Raw genomic sequence first — 14785 nt, forward strand, 5'->3', positions numbered from 1 at the left:
TTCTTTATAGAAATGATATTTAATCGGAGACCTGAAGGATGATGCGCTATGAAAGAAGCATTAACTGGCTATTATAGCTCAGATGCTCGGAATACCCTGTAAATGATTGCCTTTTTCCTCCAATTGCTCCCAGTCCAGTTGTGGACACAAGTGATGATTATGTAATCAGAAACAGGCTCACTAGCATTAGGTGTAATGGAAACACAGGGAATCAGCCCGAGGAGGCTAGTGATGTTCTGGCATAGGAGATAACATTTGGCCCTGAAGGATTTGGAGGCATCTTCCAGGTGAATCAGGTCAGGACTCTTACAGTGTGTTTCTCCAACGGGGGCAGGAGATTGCAATGCAGTCCATGAAATTCCTTAAAGAGAATATCAAGTTTAGCTTTTATTTTTAGGATGATCTTTTTAAAGTTAGGTAAGCAAACCTGCATTATCTGTGTGACCTACCTTACCACTGCACACCGCTGTACAATTTCAGAGCCTACATTTTCAAATGTGTTTGTTATCACAGGGTATCAAGAAACAGTGTTGAGTTATCCATTGCCATTGCCATGCAGGAATTCAGGCCTGGTATATTGAGAAAGATCCTAATTTAAAGACAAGAAAAAAAAAAAGCAACCCACCTCTTCACATGAAATATCCTAATATCCTAATATCTAAATGTTGGACACTAATTTTTTGCAACATTGCCCATGGTAACAAAACAAAAACATTGCTCCTACTGGGCAATGTCTTTAGGCATCAGGGTCATTAACAAGACATTGCTACCCACCTAATGGCCATGTCGTTTCACCATAGTTGGAAGGGCTTGAAGGACATTTGCTTCTTGCAGCGCTGACCTTGAAAACCATACCATACAAGTCTGACCCAACAGGACAAGGGCCCAAAGAAGAACTCAGCAGGTGGGTAGTGGGAGTCTGGCCTCCTGCTTGAACTCACACTGGGGAAGGCTAACTCTGGAGCAGCATGGGACTGGGGAGACACCCATCAGGACCTGGCCATGCTAGCTTCGTGCTCTGCTTTGGGAAACATGGCTGAGCCCATGAGTGTGGACCTGGAGGGCCACCTCCTCATGGCTCCAGCAACTGCATTCTTGAGCAGTATGTCATCCTAGGGGGTTTAGGCCATGATCTTTTGATGGCGTTCAAAGCCATTGCATGACGCGAATTCATAAATATTTGACCTGACATCTCTTTAACAATCATTCTAGCTTACAGAGCAGTAAGAGAAGCTAAGATTATTCCCTTCTTGTGTCTTTTTGATGTTTGCCAGACCAAGTTTTAATAGACATGAGAACATAATTCAAGTGAATAGGTACATTCAATATCAATCTCCCTACCAGCAGGATCCCTCCTTGGCTCCCTTACCCTTCCACTTAGATTTGTTCTGGCAGATGTTTCAAGGATGATCTAAATTGTGTTCATGGAAAGCAACACTTCTGTGAAAGTTCTCTGCATGCTTGATTCCCTTCGGTTGGCTCATCCTCCTACATATAGTGTTTCCACGTACAGCAGCAACTGGGTCTACAGTTGGTCAATTAATTTTAAGTCACTTGAAGGTGTAACAAGAGCAGTTTCTGTCCAATTTGAAGGAAGGTATAAGAACAAACAATAAACTCATATTCCAAAGTGTCCTACCTAAGCCAGGTGGTAAAAAAAAATCTCCTTTTGTGATCCTCAGAAGTAATTTAAGATGGAGCTAGGAGGTCAAAGAGGAGGCTAAAGATATCAAAGAGAGAGGATTCTTATGGAGAAAATTCTTGGAGAGCCATGACATTCCCCCCTTTTCTTAGTCGTGGGGGGGGGAGCGGGGAGAGATGTGCTTCCTCACTTTGCCATCCAAGTGAAAAAGGCTTTGAGGGAGTCACTTGAGGAGCTTGATCAGTGTTCTCTGGAATTCGGTGGACTAGTGTCTGAACTCTAGAGGATGACTGTTCAAGTTGTACACTGCACAACTGTAGAGGGTGCCATCCACACAGATGACAATGTTTATAACCTGTACAATGGTACTTGGAGACCCTGGGTGGCCAAGAGCAAGCACTTGTGGCTGACATTGCAGTTATGTAATAATAACAGAGGAAGCAAGTTGTACTTTCACCAACATTGGGACAAGGAGGTGAGAGATTTTCTGGTTAGCTGTGTGGGTTCATGTGAGGGAGCTGGCCTGGAGTCTTCTTAAGAAGGACCACCCAGTAAAAGCCTTCTGCAGAGTTCCTCAAACTAGCAGTCTGAGGGTTGAGTGTTGGCAGTGAGAGCGGGCAGGTGGAGGAGCTATTGCTTTCATCATGCAATTCAGTGGGGATGCTCAATGGGGAAAATACCTCATGAGAGAGTTGAGCCTGCACACCCAAGACCAACGAGCAGCAATGCCAGGTCACCATCCATGGAAGACTGTGCCCTTTGTCTAACCCTGCATGCCCTGGGCCCAACCCTGGAGGGGATGGAAAAGCAGCTAGTAAGGAGAGGCACTGAAAGAGGAAGGACACCCACCTGCCCTCATGGCCCCTGTGCCTTTAACTCCCAAGACCCCAGGTTTCTTGGCCTAAATCGAGGCTTAGGGAGGGGAAGAGAAAAAAATTCGGAATTTTATGATTACACTAAACTGATTATTTTAATTACTAAAACAAGGCTTTCCTTGAGACCAAAGGTGACCTCAGGACATTTCACACCTAGAGTGACTGGGAGAGCTGCTCTAGACTTCAGATAAGGACAGGGGAAGAATCAGGACACACAGCGGGTACCAAAGAGAGGCTGCGGCAGAGACAATTTCTCTTTGGGCCCCGCCGAGTGCCAAGCCTTCCATGACCAGACCCCATGGGAAATCTTTCAGAGAGATGACTATCTGTACTGGAAACACTTTATTTTAACTTGAAACATATAAATAAATACTCATCCTTAATCTTCTGACCTAGAGCAAGGCCTCCGTGTGAGCACAAGTGGATAAATCTTTCTTAAACTCACCCACAAAACATCAACTGTGAATTCAATTTTGGATCCCTTATATCGGACTGAAAATTTTACAGACTTTGCCAAGCAACCTGAATATAGCTGTATACGTGCATAGGATTTCTTTTCTTCTGTCTTCCACGGTCATCTCACCCATGCCCATTTTTTAGAAACTTGCATTTTTTGGGTCTTTTGAAAGCCTTCAACTTAGAGTTTCATAGAAACAATTTTATTTTTTGGATTCCTATTTCATCAGTTTACACAGTATTTAAAGTATGTAATTCAAAAACAAGTGCTACTGGCATAAACAGGTTTGGGAACACACCCAGCTGCCTCTCGGTCAACACAGTTAAACTTGAGGGAACAGAAGCACGTGGATGCACTGGAGAGTAGCTACTGCCTCCTGTATCCTAAACAGTGGTCTGGGGGCGCCTGGGGGGCTCAGTCGTTAAGTGGAGGTCAGTTGGGTGAGCCGTCCACTTTGGACGTGCAAAGTTGAAAGTGACCAGCACAAAAAGTTACCATTTACTGAGTCCCTACTATGTGCCTGGTGGGACTCTGGATCCTTCATACACACAAGCTCACCTAGCTTTCACAGGTATCATTTCCCCCTATTTTACAGTTGAGGAAAGTGGAATTTACAGATATTAAATAATGGACCCTGAGTCAGGAAATGAAATGGTCAGCGTTTCTCAATCTAATGTGCAAATGAACTGCCTGGGCGATGTGACTGAAGAGGCATGCTTTGATGGAGTAGGTCTGGGGTGGGGCCTGAGAATCTGCATTTCTAACAAGCTCTCAGACCAGGCTTTGGGTGCCTCAGTTCTAACCCCTGAGATTCTGACTTACTTGTTCTGAGACAGAACCTAGGCATCACTATTTTCCAAAAGCTTTCCAGGGAACTTTTATACACAGAGTAGAGACGATGAGCAGCCTGGATCCCAGTGAGAGCAAGGGAAGTTGGAGCCGTGGACTGAGAGAGAGATACTTAATTTGAGTGTTTTAAAAAGACAAGGGTAATAAAATTTGAAACAATATAAAAGTGTAAAAAATGAAAGTGAAAAATCCTCTGTTCTCAACATAACATAAAGAATTTGTAAAAAAATATCTAATTAAGGGACATCTGGGTGGCTCAGTTGGTTAAGCATCTGCCTTCGGCTCAGGTCATTAGATCAAGTCCTGCATGGGGCTCCTTGCGCAGTGGGGAGCCTGCTTCTCCCTCTGCCCCCTCCCTGATTATGCTCACTCTCTCTTTGACAAATACATAAGTAAAACCTTTAAAAAAATTAAAAAATAAAAAATCGAATCAAGCTATCCCTGCACGCATTCATGAAACAGTTTCCTAACTCAGTGATACGTCATGCACTTCTTTCATTGTCCCTACATGCAGATCTACTTGCCCTTATTGACCCTGCATTGCATCCTCTAACACAGTTAAACCGGAATTCATCTCACTGGTCCCTCACACGCATTCAGTCGATTCCAATTTTTCCGTTTTTTTTTTAAGATTTTATTTATTTATTTGAGAGAGAGAAAGTGAGATAGAGAGCATGAGCAGGGGGAGGGGGGGAGGAAGAGGGAGAAGCAGGCTCCCCGCTGAGCAGGCAGCCCGATGTGGTGCTCAATCCCAGGACCCTGGGATCATGACCTGAGCTGAAGGCAGATCTTAACCAACTGAACCACCTGGGCATCCCCTAATTTTTCAGTTTTATAGATAACACTTTGGGCACATATCCATGGGTATGTATGCAGATTAAGCCCCAAAAGGCTCACCAAATTATATTCCCACCATCACATCTAGAAATACCTTTTCCCCACCACCTTGCAACTACTGGGTATGATCAATCTTTTCAATATTAACCAGTCTAATGTATGAAAAATGGCTCTTAATGATGCTTTAGTCTACATGTCATGATGAATGCATGAGGATGAATGTCTTTTAATATATTTATTGGACTTAAGTATTTCTCCTTTNAAGATGTGTTTCTCCATGTATATATGTATATATGTATATATATATGTGTGTATTTTTTTTAAAGATTTTATTTATTTATTTATTCGACAGAGATAGAGACAGCCAGAGAGAGAGGGAACACAAGCAGGGGGAGTGGGAGAGGAAGAAGCAGGCTCATAGTGGAGGAGCCTGATGTGGGGCTTCGATCCCATAACGCCGGGATCACGCCCTGAGCCGAAGGCAGACGCTTAACCGCTGTGCCACCCAGGCGCCCCTATATGAATCTTTTGTTTACTATTTATGCTACAATCTTCTTTCATGACTTCTGAATTTTATTTTTAAGAAAGACTTCCTCATCCCAAGATTATAAAACAGATCTCTGGTTTTTTTTCATCTACTTGCTTGGATAAATTTGTCATTCATTAATCTATCTGATCATTGGTCCATATGAAAAATATGTATTTTACTTATGATTTGAAGGAGAACTCTTACTTTCTTTTACTTCCAAAATACCATTCTCAGCACTATTCATGGAGCTGGATTTGAAATACCCCCTGGATCATATAATCCACCCCACACATGCAGTCTGGTCTCCTCTTTACCTCCTTACATCTCTCTCTCTCTCTCTCTCTCTCTTTTTTTTTCTGTGACTGTCCAAAGCTCTTATAATTTCTGCAGTTTTACAAGACTTCAAGAAAGACAACTACTTCCTTGTTATTCTTTAGTTTTTCTTCTTTTTAAAATAAATTTCTTCTCTGCTTTTTTCCAGATGAATTTAGAACTCCCAGGTCAGGTTCTAAAGCAAAGTCTAATTGGATTTTTTTTAATGAAATTGCATTTTAATACATTTTAATACACTAATGTGGATTTTTATAGTATTTTATAGTATAATTGGATTTTTTTTAATGAAATTGCATTTTAATACATTTTAATACACTAATGTGGATTTTTATAGTATTTAGTGTCCCATGCAGAAACAAGATGTGTTTCTCCATGTATATATGTATATATGTATATATATATGTGTGTATTTTTTTTAAAGATTTTATTTATTTATTTATTCGACAGAGATAGAGACAGCCAGAGAGAGAGGGAACACAAGCAGGGGGAGTGGGAGAGGAAGAAGCAGGCTCATAGTGGAGGAGCCTGATGTGGGGCTCGATCCCATAACGCCGGGATCACGCCCTGGGCCAAAGGCAGAAGCTTAACCGCTGTGCCACCCAGGCGCCCCTATATGTGTGTATTTTTGAAACTATTTCTTCACAAACATAGATCTCGCACATTTCTTGTTAAGTTTATTCCTGGGTGAACTGTATAAATATATAGTGACATCTCTTTTCAAATCATCATTCTAATTGATCGTGGACAATACAAGACCACTGTTATTTAAATATATTTATCTCCTAAAAACAAATTAAAAAAAATCTACATTTATGTCCTAATTATCAATCTTACCAGGTGCATAAGGCCTAAAAATTTAATCGATTGTGTTTGGAGCTATAGAGCTTTGATTTTACCAAATTCATTTGTTAGTTTATTTTTTCAAATATGAAGCTATTGAGCATGCGAGAGCAAAAATTAGAAATGTAGAAAAAATTACCCCAACAATCAAGGACAACTATTATCATTTTACTTGTATCAGTTTTCATTCTTTTTATATTTGCAGAGCTTTTCCCACATAATTATAATCACACAGCTTAATTAACTGACGTGCTTTTTAAAAGAGTAAGTGTGTTCAATATGCCAAAACCGTTTTGCTGGAAGTTTGTTTTACAAAGAACCACGTGCTTCTCACTAATGGGCAGAAATGCAAATGTAATTTCTGCTACTGAGATTATTGAGCTCAGTCCCTTCTTTTGCTGCCAGCCTGACTTGCTGGCATTTCTACCAGCCAATTATAGTTCAGCGTCATGGAGCCCTCTGTCCTTCGTGCCACACATAGCTGCTGACCTCACCACACACCCAGCCACTCCATTCCAGGCCTCTGCCCGATTCACTCTTGCTAGGGGTTTATAATTCCATTTGAAAAGCTGACTAGATCCTGACGTGATCAAGATTTCCCAAGAATTTGTTCGGAAACCATGTCTCACATGGTTTTCGTTGACATCAACGCCTATGGGGTTCGGGTCTGGATGGGTCGATGGGTTTCTTCTTCTATATCACTTTAAATGTGATCCCTCACGTGCTCATTTTGTGACCTATATGGATTGCTCTTTTATTCCCTTAGCTCTCTGTTCATTCACCTTAACAGGGAGCAGGTAAAGATGACCTTTTTCAAATTCTCTTTATCCTCATGGCCGTGCGCCTAAGTTCTGGCTAATGAGATGGCAGCAGAAGTTGGTTGTGAAGTTCCAGCAAGTCTCCGTTCTTGGGGCACCTGGGTGGCCCAGACAGTTAAGGAGCTGACTCCTGGTTGTGGCTCAGGTCATGATCTCAGGGTCATGAGATCTAGCCCTGCTTTGGGCTCTGCACTCAACACAGAGTCTGCTTGAGGATTCTCTCTCTCCCTCTCCCTCTGCCCCTCCCCGTGTTTGCACCCTCTTTCTCTAAAATAAACAAATAAATAAAACCTTTAAAAACAACAACAAAAAAGAAGTCACTTTCCTGGTAGGGAAAGAGGGAAAGAACACAACACATCTTTCATTTTGAAAACGATAAATGGTGTCCTTATTCAAGGTAAACGATTAGTTTCCTCTTTGTTTTCTCCTATGGTTATTATTCTAGGCAGGTATCCTAAGCCTTTTTGAACTAATCTTCATTCGTGTATCTCTAGAAAACTATCTGAAAAATTATACAGATTTTTAAGTTTATTGACTATAGTATTGTCTTCAAGTTGTTTTATTCCCTACTTTATTTGTAACCATAGACTCTATCTTATCCTTAATGTTGCTTATACATTATCTCTTTTTGGTTGTGATTGTTTGCCAGATTAGATTTAGTAATTTTATTTTTCTTTTCAACTTTTTTTTTAAAGACATTTATTTATTTTTTTTAAGTAGGCTTTACACCCAACATGGGGCTTGAACTCATGACCCTGAGATCAAGAGTCGCACACTCTACTGACTGAGCCAGACAGGCACCCCTCAACTTTTCATTTTTTATTACTATTAATTTTTTCTTTAGATTTCCTATTTGGTTTCTGCTTTTGTCTTCATTGTTTCCTTCTTTCATTATCTTTTTTCTTTGATTTTCTTTGTTATTTTTTGGTTTCTGGAGTTTTGTGCTATAATCATTTATTTTCAGTTTTCCTTATTTTCCAATATATACACCTACAAGCCATACATTTTCCTTAAAGTATGATTCTGGTTACATGAAAAGCAGGCGTAAGACACTTAGAAAGTTCCGGCACACGTAGGTATGACTTTTTAAAAGCATGCTTTCATGTATCACACAAAAAGTCTTTAGAATTAAAAGAGCTGCTTACATTATCACCTTGACTAAATATTTTCCTGGACATATTTCCATATATATTGACATTTCCTATAACCAAATTAAAGAAGAAATTCTTTTCAAAATATTTATTTTGTATGCTTTTTAAAATTAAAGCCTTCTTTTCTTTTAGAGCAGTTTTAGTTAGGTTCACAACAACACTGAGAAGAAGGTACAGAGATTTTCCTTATGTCCCCTGCCCTCACATACGCCTCCCTCTCTTTATCACCAGCCCCCACCAGAGTGGTGCATTTGCTACAATTGAAAACCCTACACTGACACATGGTAAGCACCCAAAGTCCATAGTTTACATCAGGGTCCCCACCTAGTGTTGTACTTTCTATGGGGTATTGCTTTTTCTACAAAGTATTTTTTATTGTTGTTTCTTTTTTATTTCTTCTTAATCTTGGCTGCCTTTTAGAACTACCCAGGAAGCTTGATACCTGATAGCAAGGCTTTAATTCAAATTATATCAGAATCTCTAAGCGACAGACCCCAGACATTGTGCATTTTAAAGCTCCCCAGGTGTAGGGGTACCTGAGTGGCTCAGTTGGTTAAGCGTCTGAATTTTGGTTCAGTTCAGATCATGACCTCAGGTTCGAGAGATCAAGCCCTGCAGCCAGTTCTGCACTCAATGTCGAGTTGGCTTGAGATTCTCTTCCTCTCCCTCAGCCCCTCCCCTCTCTCTCTAAAATAAATAAATAAATCTTAAAAAAAAAAAAAAACAAACCCCAAAAAACAAAACCAAAAAACTCCCTGGGTGATTTCCCAGTATAGCCAAAGCCAAGATTTATATTGATCTTAACTTTCCGTCCCATCTTTCCTACTCATAAGCCACAGCCATTCAGAACTGTTAAAAGTCTAATAAAAGTGAATGGATATAAATGTAATACAGAAATTTTAATACTTTATGTAACACTCTGGGATACTTACTCATTGACATTGGAAATCCATAACATGTAATTGAACATTACTCTAAGTGAGTATTAATAAGTGATCAGCAATTTGGTGGACTTATCATTGGGAAAATAAGTTTAAAGGGTGGACAGATTTTCAGACTAGTTCAGAAAGCCTGTATAACCCCCAATGTAGCTGAAACAGTTATTTAAACAGAATTTATTAGGAACAACTGAATTAAAGTTTTCTTGAAGGCTGATGATCAAGTAAAATCAGTTCTAATCAGAAAACAAAGTAAAGAAAGGGTAGGATTTCCCAAGGTACTACATATTTAATTCTTTCCCTTGTCTTTGAAAGGGCATCTTTATTGTTGTACAAGCAGAATGATCATTTATAGCTGAGAATTTGAGGATTTCAAGTCCAGCTTGATGCCTACCATTTAGATGAATTTGGGAAGAAGAATTATAAACTCTCTGAGCCTTCATATTTTTATTTTTAATTTTTTTAAAAAAGATTTTATCTATTTGTCAGAGAGCACAAGCAGCGGGAGCAGTGGGCAGAGGGAGAAGCAGGCTCCCTGCTTAGGAAGGAGACCAAATGGGGCTCGATCCCAGGACACTGGGATCATGACCTGAGCCGAAGGCAGACGCTTAACCAACGGAGCCGCCCAGGAGTCCTGAACCTTTTCGCATTTTTACATGTAAAACGGGGACAATCTATCCTGAAGGATTCTTTTAGCGATTACACGGCATCGAGTACGTGCTTGGTAGATAGCTTCTATGACACTGCCTTCCCTGCTTCTTACTTGTCATTATATTAAGCCTAAGACATCATTGTTCTTCCTTGCCATGGTGACATCTCCCAGACTATTCACTAGCCTTGATAAATTGTATAACCAGGAAGGAAGAAAGAAATGCTGTGGTAGTTGCTGATGATCTCAGATCAGCTAGGGTTACTTTGTAGCTCAGCCTGGAGGAGGAGGCATTGCGCAACCAGACTTTTATCTGCGCAGGCTCTTTAAAAGGTGAAAAGTCAAGTTATACTCTTCTGCAAGCTCTTGTGGATTTTTGGTTTTTTTGGTAAAAGTTTGTATAAATCTTGAAAGGCATATAGACATGCTTTCCTTTCTCTGATAATTTTTCTAGCCACTTTGGATTCATGGTTAAATATGCCTAGAGTAGCTTTATTCCCCCCTACTTTTGTGTTGCCACAAAAAGGAGTTATTCTCTGAGTCGTACAAAACTTACAGGGGCGCCTGGGTGACTTCGTCAGGTAACCATCTGCCTTCGGGTCAGGTCATGATCTCAGGGTCCTGGGATCAAGCCCTGAGTAGGGCTCCCTGCTCAGTCAGGAGTCTGCTTCTCCTTCTCCCTCTGCCCTTCCCCCCAGCTTGTGCTCTGTCTCTCTCTCAAATAAATAAATAAATAAAATCTTAAAAAAAAAAAAAGAAAGAAAGAAAGCTTATATACCAGCAATTTATTCCTAAGATTGTAAAGCTCGACAGATTTCAGGAAAATTGATGCCATCCCAGAGCCATTGTAGATTTTCCTCTAAATTAAAAGCAGAATGAGGTAGAAAGGAACTGCTTAATTTTTATTTGTGCCTAAGACTTATGAGAGAAACAGAAAGAGTCAGAGACCTTTTTAGTGACTGAATTACAGTAACTCTAGTATTGGGTTGCAGTTTGATTGTGGAATGCAATGCTCATGGACAACCCGGGTGCCAATTTACATAGCTAATGAGCTTTACTGGCCTGGGTGACTGGTTGCGACAGCGTCTGTACAGAAAAGCCGAAAATATTTACCCTTTGCTCCTTTGCAGAAATAGTTTGCTGGTCTAGAAAATCATGCAGGCAGCTTGTAGAAAAAAGGCTAAGATTACTGAGAGCCCAGAAAGTCTCAGGACTGCCACAGACCTTTGCTTACTCAGCGTTTCATCCAGTCCCAGCAAGTGAGCAGGACGGGAGGAGGTATTTTCCCCATTTCACAAGGGAAAAAAAAAGGGGGGGTTCTGGAGATGAGAAGTCAAAGTCTGCAGGGCTAGCAAATGTGGGGCTTGAATTACAGTCCAAGTCAGTCTGGCCTCAAAGTTCTTTTATTTCTTTCAACAATATGTCTTCCTTCTGCGTATGCAATGTCAAAAAAAGAAGTCCGAGTTCTGAATTTATGTACAATGAGGTGTGGCCCAAGGTCAAGAACACTAATAGCAAGCTTTTATTCAAGGAAAGGGAGCCATGAAGAACTGAAGGCAGGGTCCTGGACTCATGTTAGAAACAAGGATCCTGGAATGTTGGTGCAGCAGGAAGCAATCAATAGGATGTGTGTTCAGAGGCCTGAGGGTGAAAGTAGGCTTGGGCTGCAAAGTAAGGGGAGGCAACGTTTGGAGTTCTCCTGGGATGGTCTGGCTTCTAATCAGAGTGGTCATCAGTGTGACCTTTGCATGCCCAGCCAGTCAAAGGATCCTTCCATTACATTACCAAGGGTGAAGTGACATATCAGGAATTAAATTCTAATCACTGCATTAAATTGTTTTTTGATCAGAGCTACATATTTTCCAACCATCTTTCTGATTTCTCTATCAGGTAACAAAGCCAGCTGGAGAATACAGACTGTCTTATCAATGGCATTGACGCTGCTGCTGAACTAGGGCAGCTGTCCCGTCCTTGGCCTCCGTGGGGACCTACACCTTAGTAAAGTCATTTTAAGTCCAATGTCTGGAACTGAACTTTGGAGTCTGAGGAACAGTATTTTCTTTTCTTTCTTTCTTTCTTTTCCCCTCTATTTATTTGTCAGAGAGAGAGAGAGAGCACGAGCAGGGGGAGTGGCAGGCAGAGAGAGAATGCTGATCAATGCTATGTAGAAAAAGAAAACAGAGGAAAAGGGGATAAGGAAGTGCGGCGTAGGGTAGGATTTAACCAGGCATATGATTGAGAGTGACCGCACCAAGTAATCTAATTTGTTTAACCTGGAACACCAGCCAAATTAGTAGTTTGCATTGTACCAAAATGCTTGCATGACTGTCATGCAAGGAGCAAAAAGTATGATACTCCACCTTTTTCCCATTCATCTGCAAGTAGCTTAGGAATGCTTTTTGAAGAATCTGGTAGATTCTAAGCATATTTTAAATAAATTAGTCATGTGTGTATTATCCAAATCTTCTTTTGGCCTCCCTCGTACTACAAATGAAACCAAAATGCCAACGTTGAAATAATAGTCCACTGAGTTAGTAAGAATTGACTATCACACTCAGTACAGAACCTAAATTCCAAATTACTGTGTATTAATGTGTATTAGGAAGAAACCAGTCATGGAAAAACTTAGGCACACTCAAAAGTCTAGGCATTTTTTTTAAGTCTCTCATGCAACTGATTAGGTCCTGTTCTTTATCTTGTTCATTATCATTGATGATTACTTTATAGTCTACACAAAATAATAGATGGGGGGGAAGCCAATGAATGAGAAAAAGGACTAAAATGTGCCTTACTTGAGGAACAGGCATATAAAGTGACCATCATATTGACCTATACCACAAAGAACAGTTGAGAGGTTCACACTTGAACATGCAGGTGTGCATTATTTCCAAATCCATATTTGCACATACATACTGAATTGGCTTCTGTAACTATGTAATCTATAAAACTCTTCCCCACACGCACACTCCTGTGACTTGTACTACTGACCATGGCTTGCCTTCTTGCCACCAACACAAAACAATCTCAGTAATATCCAAACCGGGTTAAACTGTCCATAGAAACCATGCGTGAACGTGATTAGCATTTGTGGGATGCAATGACAACACAACGCAGTGACGTGACGTGATCAGAACACCAACGTGTACATAGAGTTCATGTATGTGCTTGAGAGATGACAGAGTTTACGGAAAAGGTCTTCTTCAGTGGGGCCTGTCTCATCTTTAATTGGCACCAAACACTAAAGTTACAATAGCACAAAGCCAACGTCACCTGGAAGCCTGGGCCTGAGAAGCTTACCTTCAAAAATTTTAGCCTCAAGAGTGTCCTTAAGGAGTCAGACAAAAAAACCACCAGATATTTCACTTGCCTACACAAAATAACAGCACTAAGAAGTATTTCATCCTGGTCAAGGCGATTTCAGCTTCTCGGTAAGATGAAACATTTTTCTGGCAGCAGATATCACCTGTCTCTCCCCACGTGCAAAACCGCTGGCGGTGGGAATGGAGAAGTCCTGACCTATGAATTGTTTAATAATCCTCCCTACTTTCTTTAGTATTTAAATTACTTGAATCTTCGAACGTTAATATCTGTAAGTACTTCCTTTCTCTGAGGTACTTTCTACTCTCCTATTTCCCAGCCATCTGGGAAGAAGCCCGATATTCTAAGAGCTATGTTTTCCAGGCCTCCAACTGAGCCTCCAATTGAGGCCATCTCTATTGTAATAAAATGAACACCCTAGATGCACTTTCCAAGATGCTCCATGTTTTCCCCCAACTGAATGAACACTCTTGTTCTGGAGCATAAGATCCAGAGGGCAGAGGCCTCCCTGAAGAGATGATGTCTGAACTGAGCGATGAATGGCCAGAAGGAGCCGTACATAAAGCAGAACTGCAGGCAGAGGGAGCAGCAAGCCCTCGTCCAGCAGGTGGCTCTCTCCGGGGAGGGCTGTCAGAGAGACAGCCAGTGCTAGTGACCCTCCTTCCACGTTCCCCTCCCTCCAAGGGATACTCCAAGGGATACTCAGGCCAAATGGTGGGTGTCTAGGGTGCCCTTCTACTGCCCCCCTCAGCCCCACCAGCCTGGGGCGGATAGATTTACACAGAGGAAAAGAGAGGCAAGACTCCCTTCCTGTCCAGAGTTTGGGGAGAAGAGACCACCTTCCCTTCTCCCACCTGGTCAACCTGTAACAAATGGGGGTAGAGGTGGACAGGTTCAGGAGCAGAACTTCCAGTTCTCAAATGGGTGCTTCTCCAACAACCCTGTGGGGAGGTGGCTGACTCCAGCTGCTGCATGTGGGAGTGACTTTTCCCCTTTCCTTTGGGCCTCTGCAAAATTCCCTACAATGGGAAAAATCATCTACCTGATGCCTTATTACTCTGGTTTAATAGGCATCATTTGGAAGGTGGGATCTGGAGTGTGAGGAAGTCTTTGTGAGTCCCTCAAGCCATGAAAAGTAGACGACTTTCCAGGACAGCTACAGCCATTCAAGGGAGAAATGCTGGGAGTGAACTTGGGATGTGAGCTTGGGATTCCACCCTTGCTCGTGTGGAAATGAGCAGAAATATCCACAAATGGCAGCTGAAAATGTTCAAAGTCTAGATGAGGCTTTTGCTGTTTGGAAGTGAGCCAAGCTCAGTAAATGACCTTGCACCTGTTTACCTGAGGCCTCTTAAAATGATCATCCTCATAGAGCAGGAATATTTATGCACTTGAATAAGTCAGGGTTCGTGAGTGGAATAAAACAACCAAATTTATGAGTTTTAGGTCCCAAATTGGTCAGGAGTTGGTCAAGATTTCATTTCTTTTCCCTTCAAGACAGCTAACCGGGCTTTGCTTTTCTTTTGCCCCAGTTATGAAGGGTCTCAGA

General features: G+C 41.4%; 1 protein-coding gene across 4 annotated transcripts in view; it reads right to left on the minus strand.

Annotated features, from left to right (window-relative positions):
• KLHL31 (kelch like family member 31) overlaps nt 1–14785 on the minus strand; it is a 120210-nt gene that overhangs the window by 26736 nt on the left and 78689 nt on the right. The gene's annotated exons all lie outside the window — the stretch shown is intronic.

This window comes from Ailuropoda melanoleuca, chromosome 19 (assembly GCF_002007445.2).
Source record: "Ailuropoda melanoleuca isolate Jingjing chromosome 19, ASM200744v2, whole genome shotgun sequence".
Taxonomy (NCBI): domain Eukaryota; kingdom Metazoa; phylum Chordata; class Mammalia; order Carnivora; family Ursidae; genus Ailuropoda; species Ailuropoda melanoleuca.